Source organism: Ambystoma mexicanum, chromosome 14 (assembly GCF_040938575.1).
Source record: "Ambystoma mexicanum isolate Mex_15411 chromosome 14, UKY_AmexF1_1, whole genome shotgun sequence".
NCBI lineage: Eukaryota > Metazoa > Chordata > Amphibia > Caudata > Ambystomatidae > Ambystoma > Ambystoma mexicanum.
The window spans coordinates 194,842,757-194,868,146 of NC_090940.1; the positions used below are offsets into that span (position 1 = coordinate 194,842,757).

General features: G+C 49.4%; 1 protein-coding gene across 2 annotated transcripts in view; it reads left to right on the forward strand.

Moving 5' to 3' along the window:
• Window positions 1-25,390, forward strand: part of LRRC9 (leucine rich repeat containing 9) — a 2,495,628-nt gene that overhangs the window by 1,918,833 nt on the left and 551,405 nt on the right. The window lies entirely within an intron of this gene.

Consider the following 25,390-nt stretch of genomic DNA (forward strand, 5'->3'; position numbering starts at 1 on the left):
CCAAGGGAATACACAGAGGAAAACCCCCCATACACTTACCTGATTTTACCACCGGGGCTACTATTCATCTTCACGGGTCGGCGCAGCTTCTACTGCATCCTAGCCGAACCCCGGCCCCTAAGGGGAAACAAAAGGACAGCAAGGTGAAACAAGGGACTAACAAGGGGAACCCTCCTCACCACAAAAGACTTACCTGATTTTACTGCCGGAGGCATTATTCCCCGAGACTTCATACTTTCTCTCAGCGCCTGAATAAGGGAGAAAGCAATATGTTACATATGGACATTATTTTTTCGAACTGTGTTGGATAATACAAATCCTTACCAGAAAATTACCGGTTGCAACGAGGAACTCTTCAGTAGGGTCAAGCTGCAACGTGCAAGGAATCGGACAAGAGTGAAAGTCAGGCATTTGAACTCTTACGAACTACATACTTACGGCGTCTTGCCGGGAATATCGGAGGCAATATTGTCCTGGAACTCACCAATTCCTTCGAGCCAGTGAAGCAGCAGGTTATCTACGCGTCCCTGCGCTCAATGCAGGATGGAGAGCTCATCTTTTCAAATCATCAGGTGAGACTATAAGAGGGGACATCCAAGGTGATCAGTGGGGAGAACAGCGAGGTGGGGGGATTTACGCTCCACTCCACAGGTAGTTAATTCCCTTTCTCCATTTGCAGAAGAATATTCCTAAGGGCAAAGCAAACGAAGCTAGGTGGGCCAGTCCAGTCCTTCATCTCGGCCCTACGCGTCGCATTGGTGGAGGCCGCAGCAGTCCAGTCCAGATCGACGCCTCTGTGGGAGCCTGGTGAGCGTAACATACGCTCTGGCAGAGGCCAACGACATCGAATGGGGTTGCATTGGATGGAACACCCCTATCATTGGGTCCTGTTACTCAGTGCACAGAGGAAGTAGTGGTACTCTGCCAGCATGGACACCAAGAGACTATCGTGTTTCATCTCATCAGCGCCCCACAGTTCCAGGTTATCCTAGGAATCTCTTGGCTGGAGTCCCATAACCCAAGCATTGATTGGCAAGCAAGAACCATAATCTTTTCCAAAACATGTAGCAGTACATGTTACTACAAATCACCAGTGTCTTCTTCCATGCCCACCGAGTCCTGTCTGGTCCTGGCAATCATGGGGAGCTTGCCCATTGAGTACAGTGAGTACATTGAGTACCAGGACGTCTTCAAGAAAGAACAAGCAAACACACTGCCCCCACACCGGCCCTACGATTGCCAGATCAACCTTATCCCTGGATCTCAAACCCCATGTTGCCATATCTATGCCCTTACGTAGCAGGAAAACATCCATCTACGCACATACCTTGATCAGTACCTTGCCAATGACTTTATAAGCCCTTCAAAATCACCTGTGGCCTCACCCCTCTTCTTCTTCCCAAAGAAGGAAGAGGACATACGGGCTTGCATTCACTACAGGGCCGTGAATCAAATCACAATCCAGAACCGGTACCCACTGCCTTTGATCCCAGTGCTCCTAGATCAGGTACGGAATGCAAACATTTATACCAAGCTAGAGCTCCGGGGGGCCTACCACTTGGTGCAAGTCAAAAGTGGTTATGAGACCACCAGGGGGCACGGGCAAGATGGATGCCTAAGTGAAAGGCTCAGTTCCCGGCCCTGGTGAATGGTGGAGTAGCTGCAGAGTTCTGTCGCAGAGAGCAGCAGTAATAGCTTCCAAGACCCTAGAAGATGTGTGGCACCCGATGAGTGTGATTCCGAGTGCCTGTGGCCCTGCTGCACAGCAGAAAAGCATCCCCTGAAGTGGTGGTCGGAGAGGGAGCAGCCAGAAGGCTGGGAAACAGAGAGGCCCCGAATGCAGTGATACACAGGAGGCAGAGACACCAGAAGCCCGGAGAGAGTGCACCTGCGAGGTGTCTGCGAGGAGTGACACCCCTCTCCCCCTCTCCCCCTCTGTGTCCAGGCTGAGACCCCCACTACCACTGGCATAGCCCTGTGATAGGTGACAGCCCCCGTCTCGGCTTTTGGCCCAGCGAGATGCGGAGCGGGCACGTACTTGGAGCAGAGCGGGTGAGGCAGGTACCAGGGGCCCTGAGAGTGCACCAGCGAGGTGCCAGTAAATGGAGGTGTCCCCTATCTGGCGCTTGGGGCTAGGGCCCCTGTTAGGTAAAATTGCAGGCAGTACCCTCTGGGAACACCACATTCAATTAGGACTTCAGGTGTAAGAAAAAACCACACACATTTTGGTAGTGGGCTGAGCAGCCAGGCTTATCCCAAGAGGGAATGTGAGCAGTAGTTGAAGTTACAGAGAAGTATCACAATCACAGTGGTTCAAGTAGACACTTACACTCAAGGTTTCTTGGTAAAAGATACTTCTACATGTATTTACACAATCATTTAGAAAACATTCACTAGTAGAAATCAACTTAATATGAAACACCAATACACTACAGTAACAAACTCTACGTTGTAGGGACAGTTTGTGCTCCCCTGAAAAAGGAGCCAAATGTCACTTCAATTACTTTCAATGGGAATAGAAAGATATACATTTGTACAATGGGTTAGAAAACACTTCTGTTAGGCAATGCAAAGGTTCAGTGTACCAGGAGGGTCAGTTCAATTCAATAGGCCAGGCCAAAGTCAATAGTCTAGTATTCTTGGATAGGACAGATCAGTTCTGGTAACAAACGGACAAGTCTTTGTAAAAGTTCTCAGAAGTAGTTTAGATGAAAAAGAATGATATGCTGGGTCACAAGCTGATTAGGCCTGCAAGTTGGGAAAGTTTCACAAACTTTCACAGCGATAGTTAGGATCTCTGAACAGGATGACACAGCACTTTAATGTGAAGCAAAAAGATGCAGCTGAAGACGTTGGTTCCTGGCAGTTCCTGCAGACCTTGCTGTTCCTGAGCCTCGGTCGTGGAGACAAGAGGGAGGACGTCGGGGGACTCCTGCACTGCACAGGATTGTCGTTGGAGCAAACAAAATGGAGTCACTTTGGTTCAAGTAGCCGTTGCTTCAAGACACAAACTGGTTTCCCTCTCCCTGGCTAAACCTTAACCAGCATTGAGAATGGTATCCAGGTATCTTCTGAGCTGATTGCTCTCACCAACTCAAAGGAAGAAGCCGACCTTGAAGGAGCTTCTCTGTCGAATGGAGATCTGGCAATTCGGATTCGGAGCAGGGCTTCACCTGGCAAACCAACGGTCCAGGGTTGCAGCAGCCGTCCTCTTCCAGCTCGTCATTGGTTCTTTCGTTCCAGTGGTCGACTCTGCCTTCCAGTCCTGGAGACACACCTTTTAAACTGTTGTCTCCCATTCATTCCAGCGTAGCTGCCACTCATCCAGCAGGGTGGCTGTCCTTGACGGACAGTCAGCCAGCCAATCACACCAAGGTGCATTTGGGTCTCCTAGGAGACCGAGCAGAGGGAGTTTTCGGGCACCTCCCTCATTTCCTGCCCACCCCAGACACTCAGACAAAGGTTCATGAACAAAGGGATCAAACCTGGTTTGGCACGCAGAGTTAAACACCAGAAGGACCTTTCCACAAAGAAACGGCGAAAAAAGATGACCAGAGTCTGTTTTTACAGAGGGGTCTTGGGTGCCATATTGAAAAACATGGCGGCCCCGATTTTTAACTACCGGTGTTCGTAGTCGGGAAGAATCATGGTAGTTCGTTTTAAAATCACTGCCACCAGCCACTTCTATATGAAAGGGTTGCATTTCGTCAGCTACAAGAGTGTTTAGAACTCTAAGTAACCCCTCCAGCACTCCATAGGAAGATAGTGTGTGCTGGGTCTATGAATTTAAAAAGACTAGTAAAGTCAATTTAACTTTACATTCTCTGGGGAACAGTAGTTCACCGCAGAGAAGGTAGTTAAACCTTGGGAAGTCCAAAGGACATCCCTGTGCCTTTGCACTAAAGGTTCTGTGTGACACAAAAATGAAAAGATGATGCCTATGAAGTTATCTAAAACTCCATAATCAAAGAACACAAGAGTAAAACACACATCAAAATGCATGAGAGAGTGGAAAAAAGGCTCTCACTCCCTCAAGGAAAAAGATCAAGTCCCCTAAAATCCAGCAAAGTTGTTAGGGGTCTCTAAGGTTAAGGGAATAAGCACATTTCTTAGAATTCTCGCTAACACTCGTACCCCCAGACTAAGGGGCAGGAGGATTTAATCCACCCCTGGATGAATCTCCTTACTCCAGTCAGCCAAACATTCTGGAGAGACCATCAACATTTTGGTGATTACACCCTGACTGGTGTTCAATGGTAAAATCAAACCCTTGTAGGCTGATTGACCATCTCAACAATTTTGGGTTCTCCCCTTTCATCTGCATTAACAATCCCAAGGGTTGATGGTCAGTCTGAATCACAAAAGTAGACCAATACAAGTATGTCCTAAACTTCTTCAGTGACCACACAATAGGAAATCATTCTCTTTCAATGGTTGCCCACCTTGTTTCTGGTTCCGTCAGCTTCCGGCTGATGAAGCAGATGGGGTGCTCCCTACCTTTCGCATCCAGCTGACTCAGAACTGCCCCTATACCTGTATTGGAGGCATCTGTCTGCACAATGAAGTTTTGACTATAGTCAGGAGCTCTTAGGACTGGAGCTTGACAACAGGCTTTCTTGCCTTAGTGCACTCCTCATTCATCTGACCTTTTTAGGAAATTTGGGTGAGGAGACGATATTTAAGGGAGACGCTATGGACCCATAGTTCTCAATTAAGTTCCTATATAAACCAGTGAGACCTAAGAAGGCTCTCACTTGGGTTTGAATAGTAGGGGTGGCCCAGTCTTGTACAGCTTGTACTTTGCTAGGCATTGGCCTTATTTCATCTCCTCCTACCTCATGTGCAAGGTAGACCACTTTGCTCTGACCAGTTTGACATTTACTTGCCTTTATGGTCAGGTGGGCCTGCCATGAGCCTGCCAAACATATCCTAAGTGGTCAACATGTTCTTTCCAAGTAGGGCTGAACACTGCAATGTCATCCACGTATGCCATGCAGAAGTCCTCCATCCCATTCAGAACTTGATTAACCATCCGTTGGAATGTTGCAGGGGCAGTTTTTAATCCAAAAGGCAATACCTTAAACTGGTAGAGGCCTGCTGGAGTTGGAAATGCAGTCTTCTCATTGTCATGACTGTCAGAGCTATTTGCCAATAGCCTGACGTTAGGACAAATGTACTGAGGTACTGGGCTGACCCAGGTTTATCCACCAGTTCATCTGTCCTAGGTAAAGGATGGGCATCAGTCTTGGTGACTGCATAAAGAGCTCTATAGTCCACACAGAATCTCAACTCCTTGGATCCTGCCTTTGGCACTAGTACAACTGGACTAGACCATGGACTTGTAGAGGGCTCTATTACCCCGAGATTGACCTCTTCCTTTATGTGGGTTCTTACATGGTCTGACATTCTGTAACCTCTGCTTTTAACAGGTAAACAGTCACCAGTGAGAATATCATGCTGGCCCCAACGGGTCAAGCCTGGTGATAGTGAAAACAGGGAGGCAAACTGATTTACCAGAGATTTGCACTCCTCCTGTTGTTCCAGTGTCAGGTTAGAAGAGAGATTAACTCCTTCTATTTTTCCATCTAAAGGTTGTCCCATGGGGAGATCAGGTAGAGGTTCACTCTTCCTCCTCTTGAGCTGAAGCTAGAAGCAAAGATCCTACTTCTGGTCTGGTGACATAAGCTTTTAGATGGTTGGTGTGAAAGACCCTGGGGACCTCCTTAGGTTTGCCTAAGTCCACCAGATAGTTGACTTCTCCAAGTTTTCCCACAACCTTGTAGGGCCCTATCTATTTGTCCTGTAAGGCCCTCTGCCTTGTAGGTACCATAACTAAAACTTGCTGGTCTTGAGTAAACTCAACCATGTTGGCCTTCTGGTCATGCCAATGCTTCACCAGAGCCTGACCTGCTTTTATGTTATCAGATGCTTCTGTCATCATGTGTGTCATTCTCCTCCGGAGACCTAACACATAGTCAGTGACTCTCACTGGCTTGGGAGAAGGAGAACTCTCCAACCCCTCCTTAATTAGGGCCAATGGACCTCTAACTGTATGACCATCGAGAAGCTCAGAGGGACTAAATCCAACTCCCTCCAGAGGGAATTCTCTATAAGCAAATAGAAGGCATGGTAGTAGAAGGTCCCACTTTCTCCTAGGGGGTTCCTCTAAAGCACCTATCATACTCTTCATAGTACGGTTAAACCTCTTTACCAATCCATTTGTCTGAGGATGGTAGGCAGTTGAGAATTTGTAAGTCACTCCACAGTTCTTCCACATGGCCTGCATGTAGTGGGACATAAAGTTGGATCCCCTGTCAGAGATTACTTCCTTAGGAAAACCTACCCTGGCAAAAATACCAAGTAGGGCCTTAGCAACAGCCTGCGCTGTAACAGTCCTCATAGGTATGGCTTCAGGATACCTAGTAGCATGGTCTACTACAACCAATATTAATCGGTTACCTGAAGAGGTTGGAGGGTGTAAAGGATCAACAATGTCGATTCCTACCCTCTCAAAAGGGACTCCCACTACTGGGAGAGGCACCAAAGGTGCCACATTCTTGGCTCTTGCCAGATGTCTGACAATTGTGACAGATCCTACAGAATGTATCTACATCAGACCCCAACTTAGGCCAGTAGGAATATAGAGAAAGCCTTTCTTTTGTCTTCTTGAAGCTCAAGTGACCAGCCAAAAGAATCACGTGGGCTAGCTGTAGGAGGTGTTGTCTGCTCTCTAGAGGCACTACAAGTCTTCTGTAGTCCCCTGGGATATACTCAGTTTGTTCACTGTAGAAGAGGCCATCTTCCCAGTATAACCTATGCTTCCCTGGCTCTTGCCCATCCAGCTGGGAAGCTGCCTGTTGGCAAAGACCTTCAAGAGTAGGACACTACGTCTGACCTCTGCTAAAGTCTGCCCTACAGGGGCCACCTTTTGCCAGTAAAGACTGCAGCTCAGGATGGTCTTTACGATCCAGATCTCCAACAGGGCAAGGTCTTCTTCCAGCTCTGATTCCTCAGCAGCTGAGTCGACCATTCCTGGTTGGGTCTCGCACTCAGCCTCAGCTGGTGGAGTAGTCACAGGTGTGACTGTGGACAGTCCTCTGGGGGATGTCCTTGTTGGAAGCACAGGAGTGTGTTCTGGTTTCTTCTTTGAGACCTTGGGTTTCCTCTTTGCCTCTTTCTTTTTTGAAATGTCAGTGTATAACTCCTGTGGGCTGGGTGTGATAGTTTCCTCTACAACATCTTATGGAGAGACATCTAATGTACTCTCCCTGGCCCTCCTTGTCTGCTCTTGTTTCCTTTTACTGGGAGGCCTGGGGGTGCTTGATACAACTCCAAGAGTTTTTATGTCATTCCCCAAAAGGACTCTCCCAGGCACCTCACTCTGTTCACTAACATGCATCTTGACAGTCATGTTGTTGCACTGGATGAGAGCTGATAATTGGGGAAGCATTTGAACAGGGCCTCCAGCATGCTTAGTGAGGCTTTTGGGTGCCTTAGCAACATCCTCAGCCTTGAAAAAAGATTCATCCACTACAGTAATGCTGGCCCCAGTGTCTCTAATGGCAGGAGTCTCCTGACCATTTACAAGTACACTGTCTTTATAATATTCCTTTGTATTGTCTGGGATGGAATTGTAGACATCTAAGTTCTGTTGTTCCCACAGACCCAGCGATACTAAAGAAACACTGCCAGAGACTCCAATGGGGTCTTCAGCCAGTAGTTGAAAGTTTCCACTTGCCATTTGAACTTCTTGCTCTGGCGAGAAGTCTAAGGAGACAGTGTGGATCCCTGAAGGTTTACCCTTGCATCTGGGATCCCCTTTCACATGGTCAGTAGACCCACAAGCATAACATTTTCCAAATGTCTTGACAAGTGTGGGTTTCTGCTGACCTCCCTCTGGTTTGGCACCAGAGGTTTCACTAGCCTGATTCGCTTTCCCTTGTGGCTTACCCTTCTTATGTTTGGGGCCCTCTTTTGGATTAGAGGTATTAGAATTCTCTTTTACATCTTTCTTGTGCTACTTCCCCTTATCCTTCGTCTGAGTAGCCCCAGAATCCTTGTGAGTAGCCCTGTTGGCAATCCACAAGTCAGCAGCCTTTGCTAGCTTCTTTGGATCAAGTTCCTTAGAGTCAGCCAAATGCTGTCTCAGCTCAGGAGAGCAGGCATCAAAAATAGATTCAAACACAAATAGATTTCTCATTCCTTCAAAAGTGTTAACTCTGTAACCCTTTACCCAATCATCAAAGTTTTTCAAACATTCACACACCCAGGTTGCCCAAGGTGTACCGTTGTGATTTTTGAGGGTCCTAAACCTATTAAGGGACTGGGAAGGAGTTTTCCCAAATCTATCTATTAAAGCTAGTTTAACATTTTCATACTCCAATATCTCAAGTTCCCGCACCTCCATTACAGCATCAGTTGCAACCTGGGGGAGCCTAGACAAAAGCCAAGGTATCGACTGATTCCCTGTGAAACCCTGAATCCCATAGTTATTCTCAAAAGCAGCCAACCAGTCCAAAATATCAAGTCTCACCTCATACATGCTCACAGCTTCTTTAGGCATGCAAGGCCTCTTAGGACTGGAAGACCTAGAAGACTCTGGGAGAGAACCATGTTCAAGAGACAATTTCTTCATTTCAAGTGCATGATTCAATTCCATTTCTCTGAGCTTGAGTTCTTGATGTTTGTTTTCAGTTTTCATTTGGAGCCTTTTGAATTCTAACTCAAGTCTCATCTTTTCAAGAGAGACAAATGCTGGACCTGGTAGGGCCCCTGTGGCTAAAGGTTGAGGCCCAAGAGCAGGTAGAGGGGCAGTGGGGCTCACATCCTGAGACTCCTCTGACTCATCTGCCTCTTCAACAATATTAGAGCCAGGCTCTGCATCATCATTTTCCTCATCAACAGTATCCACATTTTTGAATGGATTGTGTCCTCCAACGTATTCCACATCTTTGACATGTAATGTCTACAGCTGTGCACTTCGGAAACTTTTTTGGCAGAGGGCGTCCTGCGTCACTGACGTCAGGTCAATGTCCCTCGAAGGCCTCAGTCGAAGGCGATGACACCGGATGTTATAAATAGGACGCATGGCGCCGTAGCCCCAGTTCCGTTTTTTCCGCAAACGTGTTTGCTTCGAGAACTCGGCGCACCTCGTGTGTTTCATCGCAGAGATATCTTTTTCTTCGACCCCTCCGACTCCGCGTTCTGGCTTCAAGACTTGCCAGGACTGCAACTCGAAAATGTCGATCACCGACCCGCATCGCATTTGTTTGTGGTGCTTGGGCGAGAGTCACAACACTGACGACTGTTCAAAATGCCAGTCGCTGACTGCCAAGGCCTTGTGGGAGCGTAAGGGGAAGCTCCAGGTAGGTAGGGGTTCTAAGCCCAGTAAGTCCTGTGCTTCTAAATCGAAATTCACAGGGGTGTCCACCGACGACTCGAGGGGTGACTCTTCATGTCGGGAGGAGGCCCGGGGTTCTCGGTCTCGGAGTGGTACCCGCCATTCTTCTTTCTCGTCGCAGCGTTCTCAGAAGCGCCTTAACCAGTCGCCTTCCCCGTCCTCCGAGGAGGATGGTGCCGCGAGGAAAGTGGCATTCCCGGTGAAGTCCTCGACTCTGGAGGAATGGGCTGGCTTTAAGGAGCAGATGTTAGCGACATTTCAGTCGCAGGGCACGGTTCCAGTCGCGCCTTCTCACAAAGCCGGCAAGGACCGGTCTCGTACCGTTGCTCGCACACATTCGGGCTCGGGTCCGCGACTCGCACCGGGAACCTTCGAGGTCCCGTTCGGACAAGGCTTCAGATAGTCGCAAGAGATGTGCTTCCAGGTCTCGGTCCTCATCTCCAGTGAGACCGCTGCAACCTGCTATGGGCTCAAAGCTGGCGTCGACTCGGTCAGCGCCGTGTGTGTCTGACTCGGATGTCAACGCTTTGCCGTTTTATCAGCCCACGGCGCCGTCGGCAGCAGTGTCGACGCTGAAGCCTTCGGCGCTCACGACGCCGAGGTTGTCGCCGCTTTCGATGTTGAATCCTTCAGCGCCCTCGACGCCTTCGGGTATTTTTGCCTGCAATTTACCATTGGAGTATCCTGATCTGTGGATCCTCCGAGGAAGGCTTCAGCGAAGTCTGTGAGGCCAGTATTGGACTCCAGGCCCTCTTCTGTCCCCAGGCCTGAGCTTAAACTCCCTCTGGACGACATATATGAAGAGGAAGAAAGGTCTGAATTTGAGCACCCTGGTGAGCAGGATGTGGCTCCAGTATTTTCTGGAGACAGTCATTTGGAAGAGTTGAGGCAAAGCCTTCATGATGCCAGTGGGTTGGACACTTCTCCGGAAGTGGAATTTGGCAGGCCTGAGGCTGGGGCTCATGCTGCGTCTTTATACGATTGGCTCTTGGCTCGGGTCTCGGAGTATCTGGGCTGATCCAGTCCTCCTGAAGACTTTGTGCAGGATGATCTAACTGACATTTTAGATCAAGGTCCGTCCTCTGACCCAGTGTCACCTTTTCATCTCACTTTACAGATAAGGGTGGCAGCTGCTTAGCAGTCACTGGAATCTCTTCCGACTGTTAATAAATCCTTGACGAAAAAGTACTGCCCTTCCGTTAGTGACCCCAGCTATTTACCCACTCACCCTAATCCTGAGAGTTTGGTGGTTCAGGCGGCTACGGCCACCTCGAGGCAGGCGGCATACCCTACCATCCCTCCTGATAGGGATGACAAATGCTTCGACAGTGGGGCTTGGAAGGTATTTTCTGCGGAGAGCATGGCATTGAAATCAGCCAACTCCACTTGTGCTTTGGCAAGATTTTCACACACTCTGTAGAACTGTGTGCCTTTAGCGGCTGAGCATATTCCTGAGGGGGAAGAAAGGGATGGCTTCCTTGCTCTCATGCAGGACGGCAAGGATACCATGTGCAAATCCCTTCAGTCGGGTTTGGATACGGCCGACAGTGTTAGCCGGTCCATGGCTGCAAGCACCGTTATACGCAGATTTGCGTGGTTGCGGAAGTCGGGTTTTGCTCCGGATGTGCAAGCCCGTCTTCTGACCCTGCCCTTTAATGGCCCACATTTGTTTGGCAACAAGGCTGACGAGAGCCTTGAGAGATTGCAGACCTCAAAAGCTGCGGCAAAATCTTTAAGTGTCGCTGTGCGTCAACCTCCGCCTTTTCTTCCTAGGGGACAGCAGTGGGAAGGGAGGTTCTTTTCGTTACTACTCCTCATTTGGTAGAAGGAGAGGGGCCTCCAGTCAAAAGGGCCAGCGAAAAAGTACCCGTGGTGGTCGGGGACATAGAGGTGCCAAAGCCGCTAAGGCAGCTGCCTCTTTGCCTTCAGGTGCTGCCGCAGCCGCTCCAAAACAGTCATGAAGCCATGTCCCATGGTTTGCAGGTTGGGGGCAGGCTATCTCAGCATCTTGAAGAGTGGCGAGACATTACTTCGGATGCGTGGGTTCTGGATACGATAGCCCACCGCTATTGCCTTCCCTTCCTAACGCGGCCTCACGACAATCCACCGGGGAAACTCTCTTTGAAGCTTCCAGATCTGCTCCTTGTGCAGGAAATCTTAACCCTGCTAGAGAAAGGCGCTACAGAACTGGTGACTGTGGCGGAGAGGAACAAGGGATGGTATTCCCCTTATTTTTTTATCCCAAAGAAAGATGGGGGTTTGAGACCCATCCTGGACTTAGATTGCTTGAACAAACTTCTCACGAAGGACAAGTTCAAGATGGTTACTCTTTCATAAGTCCCCATGCCCTTCAACTTCAGGATTGGTTGGTGTCTCTGGACCTACAGGATGCTTACTTTCAAGAGCCGATTCATCCCAAGCACAGATAGTACCTGAGGTTTGCAGCTGTAGACTCGCACTTTCAGTTTCGGGTCCTGCCGTTCGGATTGACCTCCGCCCGAGGGTCATCACCAAGCTAATGGTGGTGGTGGCAGTGTACCTCAGGCGAGTGGGATTCACGTCTACCCCTACCTGGATGACTGGCTGATCCGGGTGCACTCTCCTGAGCAAGCATTGTATCCCCTCGGTCTCACCTGCCGCACCCTCTACAGGATGGGCTTCTCCCTCAATTTCAAGAAGTCACATCTGACACCTTCCCAACAGCTCCAGTACATCGGGGCTGTGTTGGACACGTCCTTGGGCAAGTGCTCGCCTCCCAAGGTGAGGGCTCATCACATTGTGCAGATGGTGGACAGGTTTCAACATGCCCAGAGTCTCCCTGCTTTGGAATTCTTAAGGTTGCTCGGCCTCATGGCATCCTGCATTTTTCTGGTGCCAGAGGCCAGGCCGAGGATGAGATCCCTGCAATGGGTCTTCAAGATGCAGTGGTCGCAGTTCTCAGGCAAGATGTCGGATCCCGTTCAGATTCCACTCTCGGTCTCCCAGGATCTTCTGTGGTGGGCTAACGAAGGGAATCTGATGAAGGGGGAGCCGTTTTGGCAACCATGGCGGGAGGTGACTGTAGTGATGGATGCTTCCCTCACAGGATGTGGCGCTCATGCCAATGACTTGACTGCCAGCGGTCGTTGGTCTCTGTCGGAGTCCAAACTCCACATCAATCTGTTAGAGCTGAGGGCCATCAGACTAGCCCTGAAGGCTTTTCTGCCAGCTGTGCGGGGGAAGAGTGTCCTGATCATGACGGACAACACAGTGGCCATGCATTACCTCAACAAAAAATGGGGGATAGGGTCACTCCCGTTGTGCAGAGAGGGAATGCAGCTCTGGTTCTGGGCCATCCAGCAGGGCATTTCGATCTTGGCAGTTCATCTGGCTGGAGACGAAAATATGGCGGCAGCCGCTGTGCGCAGGCAGAGCACGATCTCTCACGAGTGGGAGTTGGCTCAGGAAGTCCTTCAGGAGATCTTTGCCCTTTGGGGAACCCCGCAAGTGGATCTCTTCGCCACCAGTGCCAACCGTAAGGGCGAGAGATTCTGCTCAAGGGGATTTCCTCCGAGAGGAGCCTTAGGAGGCACGTTCGTAGTGGATTGGTCATTCCCACTGCGGTACGCGTTTACTCCAGTCCCCGTCATTCCTCAAGTGTTGCGGAGGTTACGGAGGTTCAGTTCCCACATGATCCTCATTGCTCCGGATTGGGCCAGGAGAGCGTGGTACCCGGACCTTCTAGAAATGTCCATCTGCCCTCCACACCATCTTCCCTATCGAGAGGATCTGCTCTCGCACGAGGGAGGTCAGGTACTCCATCCAGATGTCAAGACTCTCAACCTTCACGCTTGGTATCTGAAAGGTTGAGATATAAAGATTGGGACCTCCCGGATGATGTGATGGAGGTGTTGCTTTTGGCCAGGCGGCCAGCAACAAAATCCCTGTACCATTGCCATTGGCGTAAATTCTGCGACTGGTGCAGAGGACAAAATGTTGATCCTTTTCAGTGCTCCATTCCTATGGTTTTGTCTTTCTTACGTTCTTTAGCCCAGAGGGGAGTTCAAGTGGGTACCATTAAGGGTTACCTGGTGGCGCTGCCTATCTTTAAGCTCCATTCTGAAGAATGTTCTTTTTTCCAGATTCCTTTGATTTCTCAATTTCTTAAAGGACTGACTAATGTGTTCCCGCCATCCCCTTTCCAGGTGGCGGTTTGGGATTTAAATTTGGTTTTGAAATTTTTCATGGGTGCTCCGTTTGAACCTTTGCACTCTTGTCCTCTGAGATTATTGCCCTTCAAGACTGTGTTTTTGGTTGCGGTTACTTCCACTCGCAGAGTGAGTGAATTGCAGGCACTTTCATCTAAGCCGCCCTTTACTGCATCCCACAAGGACAGGGTTGTACTGCGGGTATGTCCTTCCTTTCTACCTAAGGTAGTATCTGAATTTAATTTGATTTAGAAGGTGGTTCTCCCTTCTTTCAATCCTCCTCCTCATCCTGGTAAGGAAGAGGAACAACTCCATAGGTTGGATCCTAGGAGAGCTCTGAGCTTTTACATTTCTAGGATGTCCGGGTTCAGAGTGGACAATCAACTCTTTGTAGGATATGCTGGACACCGAATGGGCCAGGCTGTTACCAAGCAGACCTTGTCCAGGTGGATGACCTTCACCATTACGGGGTGTTACCGATTGGCGGGTAAGGGCCCTCCTGAAGGGTTGCGAGCGCATTCCACTAGGTGCGTGGCTACTTCCACCACCCTCCAGCGGGGTATTCCTATTAGGAATATTTGTGATGCGGCTACATGGGCTTCGCTCCACACCTTTGTTAAATTTTGCTCCCTGGATACGATCCATGGTCAGGATATGGCCTTTGGTAAGGCGGTTCTTTATTCCGCCATCTGATTGGATACTCTACATTCTTTTTCCCTCCTCCATTTTCTGGTACTGCTTTGGGAGTCTGCAAAGATGTGGAATACGTTGGAGGACAAAATCTATTTGAAGAACAAGTTACTTACCAACTGATAACGCTCTTTTGACTGGATATTCCTCCAGCATATTCCACATCGACCTCCCAGCCTGCCCCTCTGGAGAATTTCCTATGCGATTTCAGCTTACGTTTCCGCAAGGCTATGTGCAGTCAAGCAGGCATGAGACTGGTGCCACACGTTCTGGGGGAAAAATCTTAAACTGAGGCTACGGGCGCCGTGCGTCCTATTTATAAAATCCGGAACGTCGCCCTCGACGGAGGCCTTCGAGGGACACCGACCCGACGTCAGCGACGCAGGACGCCCTCTGCCGAAAAAGTTTCCGAAGTGCACAGCTGTGGACATTACATGTCAAAGATGTGGAATACGTTTGAGGAACATCCAGTCGAAAGAACGTTACCAGTTGGCAAGTAACTTGTTCTTTGTGAGACATTGGGGGTTACAGCCCAATTTCTCAATCTTTGGTGTTCCAACCATTTTTCAATCAATTCTTTTTTCTTTCCTTTAACAGCAAGGTTCCTAGCTTTACACATTTCTTTCAGTTGATCTACTGTAAGAATGACCAGGGCTTCCTGTTTGTAGTTATCCATATTAGGCATTATAAAACAATTGATTCTATAGTGGAGCTTAGCCTTGTGAAGGTTATTTTGAACAAAGGTAAGAGTAGCACACTCAATGTAACAACTATACTTTATCCTCACCGCTGTAAACCAGTGTTATGCAGAATTGCAGGCTGTACCCTCTGGAAACACCACATGCAATTAGGACTACAGGTGTAAGCAAAAAACAACCTTTGGTATAGGTCCGTACCCCACACTTTTTGGTAGCGAGCTGAGCAGCCAGGCGTATCCCAAGTAGGAATGTGAGCAGTAGTTGAAGTTACACAGAAGTATCACAATCACAGTGGTTCAAGTAGACACTTAAACTCAAGGTTTCTTGGTAAAAAATTATGTATACATTTATTTACACAATCATTTAGAAAACATTCACTAGTAGAAATCAACTTAATATGAAACACCAATACACTACAGTAACAAACTCTAAGTTGCAGAGACAGTTTGTGCTTCCCTGAAAAATGAGCCACATGGCACTTCAATTACTTTCAATGGGAATAGAAAGATATACGTTTGCAAAATGGGTAAGAAAACACTTCTGTTAGGCAATGCAAAGGTTTAGTGTAACAGGAGTAGCCCAGGCCAAAGTCAATAGTCTAGTGTTCTTGGATAGGACAGATCAGTTCTGGTAACAAACAGAGAAGTCTTTGTAAAAGTTCTCAGAAGTAGTTTAGATGATAACGAATGATATGCTGGGTCACAAGCTGATTAGGCCTGCAAGTTGGGAAAGTTTCACAAACTTTCACTGCGAGAGTTAGGATCTCTCAACCGGATGGCACAGTACCTTAATGTGAATCAAAAAGATGCAGCTGAAGACGTTGGTTCCTGGCAATTCCTGCAGATCTCGCTGTTCCTGAGCCTCAGTTGTGGGGACAAGAGGGAGGACGTCGGGCGACACCTGCACTGCATGGGATCGTCGTTGGAGCAAACAAAATGGAGTCACTTTGGTTCAAGTAGCTGTTGCTTCAAGACACAAACTGGTTTCCCTCTCCCTGGCTAAACCTTAACCAGAATTGAGAATGGTATCCAGGTGTCTTCTGAGCTGATTGGTCCCACCACCTCAAAGGAAGAAACCGTCCCTGAAGGAGCTTCTTGTTACGCTCACCTGGTTCCCACAGGGGCATCGATCGGACCCGGACATGTGCGGTCTCCACCGACGTGATGCATAGTGAAGAGATGACAGTCTGGACTGGCCCGCCTAATCTTGTCTGCTGGACTCGTAGAAGTATTCTCCTGCAAGTGGATAAAGGGATTTAGCCACCCGTGGACTTTAGTGATGGCACCCCCAACAGTTCTCGTTCTCCCCACTAATCACCTCCGATATCCCCTCTTGGTAACCTCACCTTATGTTTTTAAATGATGAGCTCTCCATCCTGCATGGCATGCAGGGGCGCGTAGATACCAGTTACTTCACTTGTTTGAAGGTACTGGAGGAGTTCTGCAGGAATATTGACTCCAGTGTCTATAAAGTTCAAAGAGTTCAGTATGTCCAATGTTCACTCTTGTTCCATTCCCTCGTTAGGTTTCAGCTGGGTCCAAAAGAATATTGCCTGGAGGCAGCTGATGGCGTTCAGGTAAGAGTCTGTATTACCAAACACTGTCCGGTAAAAGTTGCATGAGTTTAACTTGCTGTTTTCTCTCCCTTTATAGGTGCGGCATAGAAAGATGCAGCGAATTAAAGGATAATACCTCCGGTGGTAAAGCAGGTAAGCCTATGGTGGCAAAGAGATTGTCTTTGTCGGTTTTCTCGGCTCACCTTGTTATTCCTTTTGTTTTCCCCCCAGGTGCTGAGTTTCGACGAAGAAAATGATGGAGGCAGCGCCGAGTTGAAAGATGCGGTGGACTGGTGAGTATAACGCGGCGCTGCTGCTGGCGAAGCGACGTGTGCTGAAATAATGTCCTTTCCAGGCTCGGAGATGTGCTGGGTCCGGAATCAGGTAAAGAATCAATTGTCGGTGATCTAACCTCTTCTCCTTTCTTTTCCTTTTGTCTAGGAGCTCCGGATTCGAGGCGGGCGTGGCAGAAGACTGGATAGTGATTCGCAGACACGGTGAGCGTTACGCTGCTGGATGCAGAATAACGCAAAGCATGAGCTGCTGTTCGGGCGTGGTTTAAATAGTCTGCAAAGTAGTCCCAGGTAAGAAGATCCCCAGAACCACACCCGAGTAAAAAATAGTCCCTGTAATAAAATAGTCTCATCCAGACCTCACGTTGGCTTGGACTCATTTGCAGCATGGTCTGCATAAGGTAAGTAAAGTCTATGAGCCCGGCGCCTACGGCGCCAGGACTGATTTCTATGATGAGCCTGGCGCCTAAGGCGCCAGGACTGAATCCAAACAGCCCCCAGCCGGGTCTGTTGGGGTTTTAATGAGTATCTGGATGCCTGCTCCCGGGGCTGATGGACCCGATCCGGATGCCCGGGGGTAGGCATCATGACACTTCTCTGTCGAATGGAGATCTGGCAATTTGGAATTTGCAGCAGGGCTTCACCGGGCAAACTAACGGTCCAGGGTTGCAGCAGCCATCCTCTTCCAGCTCATCTTCGGTTCTTTCGTTCCAGTGGTCGACTCTGCCTTCCAGTCCTGGAGACTTGCCTTTTAAACAGTTTTCTCCCATTCATTCCAGCCTGGCTGCCACTCACCCAGCAAGGTGGCTGTCCTTGCCGGACAGTCAGCCAGCCAATCACGCCAGAGTGCATTTGGGTCTCCTAGGAGAATGAGCACAGGGAGTTTTGGGCACTTCCCCTACTTCCTGCCCACACCAGACACTCAGACGCCAAGGGCGGACTTCAGTCCTGAAGCTGGCCAAAGGCTCACGAACAAAGGGAACAAACCTGGTTTGGCGCACAGAGATAAACACCAGAAGGACCTTTCCACAAAGAAACGGCGAAAAAAGATGACCAGAGTCTGTTTTTACAGAGGGGTCTTGGGCGCCATATTGAAAAACATGGCGGCCCCGATTTTTAACTACCGGTGTTCGTAGTCGGGAAGAATCATGGTAGTTCGTTATAAAACCACTGCCACCAGCCATTTCAATAGGAAAGGGTAGCTTTCGGCAGCTACAACAGTGTTTAGACCTAGGGGATACTAAGTAACCCCTCCAGCACTCTAGAGGAAGATAGTGTGTGCTGGGTCTATGAATTTAAAAAGACTAGTAAAGTCAATTTAACTTTACATTCTCTGGGAAACAGTAGTTCACCTCAGAGAAGGTATTTAAACCTTGGCAAGTCCAAAGGACATCCCTGTGCCACTGAACTAAAGGTGCTGTGTGACACAAAAATGAAAAGATGATGCCTATGGAGTTATCTAAAACTCCATAATCAAAGAACACAAGAGTAAAACACACATTAAAATACATGAGCGAGTGGGAAAAAAGGCTCTCACTCCCTCCAGGAAAGAAATCAAGTCCTCAAAAATCCAGCAAAGTTGCTGGGGGTCTCTAAGTTGAAGGGAATAAGCACATTTCTGAGAATTCTCCCTAACAGCCCCCTACCCCCACTGGCCACCATAATGTTACTGCAAAATAGGACATGCAGAGGAGGGACAGCCTCCAGCTTCCTCCCGTGACTCAGGAGACAGTTGTTCACAGTAGCTCTGAGCAATACACTGTGAGGTGCTGGCGGTGAGTGACAGCCCCACCCCCCCCAGCCCTCCCACACAGTGACAGCGAAGGGCTGGGGGAGAGGCTGAACCCCCTCGGTGGCCCGGCAGGACTGGGCACAGAGAGGGGCCCCCTGCACCGGCAAGCACAGTGACAGCCACAGGGGAGATCCTGGTTAAAAGCAATGTGGGGGAAAGCTGAATGATCAGCTAGGACACAAGAACTGTTACAGAGTCGCCCCAAAGAAAGGAGGGGGCCTGGGCTGCGTGTAGCAACCTCCACAAACAGGGATAGCCCTGAAGTGAGGGTGGAGCATGGGGCAAGAGGTTGGATCGCTGTGGTGCTCTCTCTTCACCACAGATACAAGGGAGGAAGAATACAGGGGTGCTTCTGAAGAGTGGGACCCCACTGACGCCAGGCCAAGAAGTATAAGTGAAGGGAAGGGGGGGCCACGGCCAAGCAGCAGTACATTAACCCAGAAGATTTGAGGAGGCGCCCCTAAAGTAGGATCCTAGAGAAAGAAGGCGGCAGTGGAGCCCCCCCGAGTCTGAACCTATAGTATTAGTGGCCCTTCGGGAGCCGGCATTAGAGGAATGAGGCTGGGAGGAAGGTGGTTTCCCAGCACCGCATACCACACCCGCATGATCTGGAAAGGGGCACTCCAACAATACCGGTTCCCAGAGAGAGTGGAAATGGCAGCAGGAAACAGGTATAACAGGTCCACACATGTGTTGCCGAAATCGGCACTATTAAAAGTGACATTCAGGTGATCCTGGAGGAAATACGGGGCATGAGGACTGACATTGACGTGAAAGTGGTGGACCTCTCATTAAGAGTCACTACCCTGGAGGACAAGGTGGAAGGCCTGGAGGTGAACCAAACCTCACCATGGTCCTCGAGACTCAAGTGGGGGAACGCCTTCAAGAAATGGAGAAGCGAGAGGAGGAACTTCGGCTAAAGGTGGAGGACATTGAGAACAGGGAGAGGCGCAACAACCTCTGTTTATTCGTCCTACAGGAAAAAGAAGGGGAAACCCCGGCTGATCTGGAACTTAAGATACAGGAGCTCATGGGGATGGTCATTGGCTCCAAGGAAGGAGAGACGACGGTTCCCCTGGACAGGGTCCACAGGGCTGGCAGAGGAGGCAGAGGGCCTTGTTTAGTCCTAGCCAACCCGCATTACTACAGAGACAGCCAGACGCATGGGGGACATCAAATATGACGGCTCCAACGTGGCCATCTTCCAACACCTGCGGCCCAAACACTCCTTCGGTGCAAAAAGTGCGGCCCCCTGACCTAACCAGATGGTTCAGAGACAAAGGGATAAGATACAGATGGGGATATCCCTTTGCGCTTATCGACGAATGGGAGGGCGAGAGGCACCAGGTGGTGACAGAAGATGACATCAAGCGGGCCCTGGAAGAATTTACAGGACGGGGGCCCAGTGGGGGTGAAATTGAAGAAGGACCCAGCCAATCCAGCGGTGCCACAGGATTGGGAACACTGATGGGACGATGCAAGGTCCAGGGCACCAGGAAGTTTCAGAAACTTGGCACCCCACCCCTGAGAGGAACCCTGCGGCCCTACACTGTGGCCCTGGCAAGGTTTTTAGCCAGACCCTGGAGTTGTAACCAAAAGATGGGGTGACCCCCCCGCCCTGGTTCACAGTTTGTTATGAAGATAGCCTGAGGGAAGGCTACATAGAAACAAGGTTCACCCGTTTAAATGTTTTATGGGGAGGGGAGTTAATTGGAGTTAGGGGGATATGCACAGGGACAATGGTTGGGGAAGGAAGATAGGGGGAGACAAGGACGCTTAGCGCGTTGCAAGCAAAGAGATGGCAACGCCTAGGAGATCAAGAAAAGGGACGATTGGGAAACCAGGGCAGGGACGGGACACAGGTCCGTGTGGTTCAGTTCACGGCACTGTGATGCAAGTAGTGTGAGACCGCGGTCATGGAGGGAAGGGGATGTGTGGGGAAAAGGGGAGGGAAGGGAAGGGGTACTAGGTGCAGTCAACTGTGCGAAGGAGGGGAGGTACGGGCTCCTGCTATACCCGAGGAGTTTCAGCTAGCATAGTGGCGAAGGGGGATGGCTGATCTGAGGATAGCCACGCTGAATGTTAAGGGTCTGAAGAGCAAGAGCAAGAGATCACTGACGTGTAATATGTTCCATAAGCAGCGTTTAATGGTCCTCTTTCTTCAGGAGGAAACTCATTATAAACGATGGGCGGAATCCCCAATTAAGGGGAGGGATGTGGCCACGATGTACTGGGCCTCTCATGAGGACCACAAGAAAGAAGGGCTAGGTATCCTACTAGCGAAACATTTTTGGCTGACAGGGACACAGATTAAGAGAGGATTTGGTGGCAGGCTCCTGGGGATAAAGGGTTCCCATGAGGGAGTACAATACACCCTAGCCACAGTCCGTGCGCCTAATGCGGGGCAGGTGAAGTTCCTACGTAGGGTACAGGATATTTGAGATGGTGGAGGGATGGACAGAGGGTATCACTATCCTGGAAGGTGGTTTCAACCTGGTGGAAGACCCACAGACGGACTGTTGATCACTTAAAAGGGACAGGGACAGGGAGAGGGCAGAGACCAAAGTAAATATTAATATTAGGCACTTATTGCAAGACTACCACTTGACCGACATATGGAGGAAACACCATGCCGGGCCAGGAGGATACACTTTCTTCTCCTCGCCGCATCAAACCTACACCAGGATAGATATGCTATTGTCACCCCAGAACAAGATGCAATAACATAGTATCTGCGAGTTGAAGCAATAACATGGTCGAACCACAAATTACTTGTGGGAGTTTGGAAGGTAGAGAACCCTCCAAGGAGGGAAACACGATGGAGAAGTAACGATACTCTGGTACAGGACCAGGTGTTTAGGGATTTCCTAGGGAAGGAGATAGATGCATACTTCACTACGAATGACAATGGGGGGGTGGGCATGGCTACTGTATAGGATGCAGCAAAGGAAACATTCAGGGGACTGCTCATCTCCAAAAGGGCTCGGAAGAAAGGGGAAAGGGGCCTAGTGGAAACCAGGCTGCAGAGTGAACTGAAAGCACTCAGAGCGCAGATGGCCCAAGCAGATGCAGACAGCTCCTGAGGGATATGTGGGATAAAAGGCAGCATCTACTCTCGATTTCCATAGGGGAGGTGGTCAAGTGGATGAGGTACACAAGGCAGAAATATTATGAGCAGGATGACACCGTTGGGGCCTTGCTGACAAATAGGTTGAGGGGTGATAGGATGGGAATGAGAGTTGTGTGGATACGGAGAGCAAACGGTGCAGTGGCAGAGAAGGGTGATGAGATTGCGTCCCAATTTGCAGAATACTATAAGGGGTTATATTCCGAACTGGAGGAGATAGGGAGTGAGGAGATCTGTGGCTATTTAGAGGGTATGCAGCTCTCAAGCTGGCAACAGAGGCACGGGAAGCACTAGACAAGGAAGTGACAAGGAAGGAAGTATTGTTGGCTATCCGCAAATTAAAGTCTGGGAAAGCCCCAGGAGAGGACGGGTTCACCGCAGATTTTTACAAGAAGTACCAAGATCTGTTAGCAACGCCGTTAGCCAAACTATTTAACTCCATAAGGGGGGAAGGATCGATCCCACCGACGTTCCTCAGAGTGTTAATTACAGTGATCCCAAAGCCAGACAAGGATCCATCCTGCTGTGCCTCCTGTAGGCTCATCTCATTATTAAACGTGGATGCCAAGATCTTTACCAAGGTGATGGCATCCCGCTTAGAACCGCACCCCCTGGGGCTGGTACACGCAGATCAAGCAGGCTTTATATTGCATAGGCAGGGGGCTGATAAAATGAGGAAGACGCTTCACATCCTAAACTCACCTGAGGTGGCAGGGGAAGGTGCCATGTTTTAGCCTTGGATGCTGAGAAGGCGTTCAACAGGGTGCACTGGGCCTTCATGGGAGAGGTCCTCTATGCGATAGGCCTGGGAGCAGATGGAGTCAATAGGTTATAGCCCTCTACTCGAAGCCGACCGCCAGGGTGGTGGCCAGTGGGAGTGTGTCACAGTCGTTCCAGCTACAACGAGGAACGCAACAGGGGTGCCCACTCTCGCAACTTCTCTACGCGTTGGTGATGGAGCCATGGGCCAGAGAAGTCCGCAGCAATAAGGGGATTAAGGGAGTGAGGATCGGGGAGCTAACCGACAAGATGAGTCTCTTAGTGGACAATGCCCTGCTATACATTGCAGACCTGCTGAACTCAGTACCCCGCATTATAGACAGCCTGAAGCAGCATGGAAGACTGTCAGGATTCAAGGTTAACTTTGACAAATCTGTGGCTCTGTTAGCGGGCGGACTGTCAGGAACAGAGAGAATGTGGGGGGTCTCCCATTCCAGATAAAAGATGACTGCTTTCGATATCTCAGAGTGCAGGTTTTTAAACAATTCAGTGACCTATATGCAGGGAACTACCTGCCACTGTGGACAGCGGTACGCACAGACCTAGAGCGATGGGGCAGGCTGGGGCTCTCCTGGATGGCACGTCTGAATTGCATAAAAATGGTGGTACTGTCTAAATTCCTGTTCATGTTTCAGATGCTACCAGTAGTGGTCCCAAAAGCCTTCTTTGAGGAGGTAAAAATGCACCTGTTAAAATTCATATGAGAAGGGGCCAAGCACAGGATAGCATACAGGACACTGCCTAAGGAGGAAGGAGGGGTGGGCTTCCCAGATCTCCCCATGTATTGTAAAGCGACTCAATTGCGGGTGCTGATGAATCTGGACTCGGCCTCCGAAAAGTAATGGGTGCCTTTGCATAACACAGTTCTTACGCCAGTCCCCCTCAGAGAATGGCTTTGGGTCCCTCGACATAGTATTCCGAGGAGGGTGCTGACTCACCCGATCCTGGAAGTCTTATGGGCTCTTTGGAGGTCCGGGGGGTGCGGGGGTGGGAGAACAGGTAGCTTTCCACATGGCCGTCCCATCTGAGCTGTATTTGGACGCCACCAATACGAGACGAAATCAAGGAACCTTTGGCATTCCAAACATGGTATGAGGTGGGGCTGAGCAGGGTGGGCCAGATGTGGGAAGAAGGGGAGTTCATCAAAATAGAGAGGCTGACAGACCACTTGAAGATAGGCACCCTATCTTTATTCTGGTACCTACAACTGAAGGGAGTCTTATCGGAGGCTAGATGGGGGTTTAACCTACAGAGGGGGCTAACAGATTTCGAGACACTCCTTCTCACGAGGTCGAGATCTAGGGGACTCATAGCCCGGTTATATAAGGGGTGTTAGGGATAAACTCCCTGCAAGCAGGGCTGGTTGCTAGGTCTTCATGGACATTGTACTCATGGAAGGCCTAACTCTTCCCAATTCCAAAAGGAACGCAAGTCCAGGCAAGTAACAAATTCAACTGAGGTTTATTACAACCAACACACCATAGCGATCAAATGGGCGGAGGCAATTCCAAGCACAACTGTGGCTCGCAGGCCAGTTTTGATACGATTTTGCATCATCAATGCATCACACCCTGGGCCAATGTTCCCTCAAAGCTGTGAGCATGCCCAGCTTCCTTCTGGGTGCCGCTCAGAAGATTTTTAGCAGCGCACACAGACATTTCTCACCCATGCAATAAGATTCAATAAGGCACAAGCCACAGCAATTACCTGACATTTGCTTTCACTTAAAATAATGAACTAGTCTTGATATTCTGGTCTAGCTTATTTACATTACCCTCCTATGCAAGCGTGACCTTAAAAACTGAATACAGCCACAAGAGGTCAAATCTAATATGAAAAAGTTGCTTCATGAACAGTAAAATCTAGCTAAGATATGTCTGCACACATTAACCAAATACTGTCCCCTCCCCACCCAGGACTCCTATGCTTTACTCTACCACACATTTACTCAGACCTCTAACGTCTACCCCAAAACCTATTTAGATATTCCTACCGGAGAACCAGGACTCTTCCTCTCTTGGCTTTGCAAAGGGTTACCAGATTTGTACCTATATCCACTTGTTTTATGTTTGTTGTAATTTAAATAATGTTCAAGCAACAGACCTTCTATTATTCATGGTGCCTTATAAAAAGTGCCCTTTTAGAAGACCTCCCAATGACTACACTGGCACCCCTGAGATATGTTCTGCATGCTGAAGCACGACTCATCAAAGGACTCTGGATATTCAACCCTGACCCTCCACTTAACTGCACTGGCTCCTGCTGCAAGCCTCTACAAGTCTGCCACCCTGAAGTCCCCAAGCTACCTCACTGAGAACTCTGCATCTCCAGAGGCCTGCAATCCATCAGAAGTTAGGAAATGTGCAGACCTGAACTCTGATGGCGCAGGAAGAAAAGAACGAGTCGGTCACCAGATTCACCCCATTGCTGCTACCATTCAGGAAAGAGCTCAATAACTTCCTTTTCAAGGAATGGCTCCTCTGTAACACATAGGCCCACTGTCACGGCCGTAGGCCGTTGGCGGTTGTGGAAGGGATGGAGGTCGGGCCGTCATTAGACCGCTCTGCCACGTTTTCTCTTTTGTGCGGTTAGTGGTCTAGTGTTCTTTCAAGATGGCCGCCCGCCGCGTCCTATTTACTTTCAGCGGCGGTGCGGCTCGGCGCGTTGCAACGTTAGTATTTTCTCCGTTGCGTGCGCTCGTATACTTCCCTGTATTCTCCTCCATTTTTCGCCTGGTATTCTCCATTGTTTTTCCCTCCTGGCCCCCCCTGCTTACTCTTTCTTCTTTTTGCCTCTTTTTATGTTTTTCTTTTGCTACTAATATATACTTAAACAGGGGGCTTACTTCGCCCTTCCATTTATCCTCTC